Source organism: Limulus polyphemus, unplaced genomic scaffold, assembly GCF_000517525.1.
Source record: "Limulus polyphemus unplaced genomic scaffold, Limulus_polyphemus-2.1.2 Scaffold7934, whole genome shotgun sequence".
NCBI classification, from domain to species: Eukaryota; Metazoa; Arthropoda; class Merostomata; order Xiphosura; family Limulidae; genus Limulus; species Limulus polyphemus.
Genome location: NW_013673544.1, coordinates 36,444 through 37,363, shown reverse-complemented (window position 1 = coordinate 37,363; position 920 = coordinate 36,444).

The window sequence follows — 920 nt, the reverse complement described above, 5'->3', positions numbered from 1 at the left end:
ACGTAAAGCTGTATCAGAAGCTATTTATGTTTCGGATACGTAAAGCTGTATCAGAAGCTATTTATGTTTCGGATACGTAAAGCTGTATCAGAAGCTATTTATGTTTCGGATACGTAAAGCTGTATCAGTAACTATTTATGTTTCGGATACGTAAAGCTGTATCAGAAACTATTTATGTTTCGGATACGCAAAGCTGTATCAGAAGCTATTTATGTTTCGGATACGTAAAGCTGTATCAGTAACTATTAATGTTTCGGACACGTAAAGCTGTATCAGAAACTATTTATGTTTCAGATACGTAAAGCTGTATCAGTAACTATTTATGTTTCGGATACGCAAAGCTGTATCAGAAGCTATTTATGTTTCGGATACGTAAAGCTGTATCAGAAGCTATTTATGTTTCGGATACGTAAAGCTGTATCAGAAGCTATTTATGTTTCGGATACGTAAAGCTGTATCAGAAGCTATTTATGTTTCGGATACGTAAAGCTGTATCAGTAACTATTTATGTTTCGGATACGTAAAGCTGTATCAGAAGCTATTTATGTTTCGGATACGCAAAGCTGTATCAGTAACTATTTATGTTTCGGATACGTAAAGCTGTATCAGAAGCTATTTATGTTTGGGATACGTAAAGCTGTATCAGTAACTATTTATGTTTCAGATACGTAAAGCTGTATCAGAAGCTATTTATGTTTCGGATACGTAAAGCTGTATCAGAAGCTATTTATGTTTGGGATACGTAAAGCTGTATCAGTAACTATTTATGTTTCAGATACGTAAAGCTGTATCAGAAGCTATTTATGTTTCGGATACGTAAAGCTGTATCAGAAACTATTTATGTTTGGGATACGTAAAGCTGTATCAGTAACTATTTATGTTTCAGATACGTAAAGCTGTATCAGAAGCTATTTATGTTT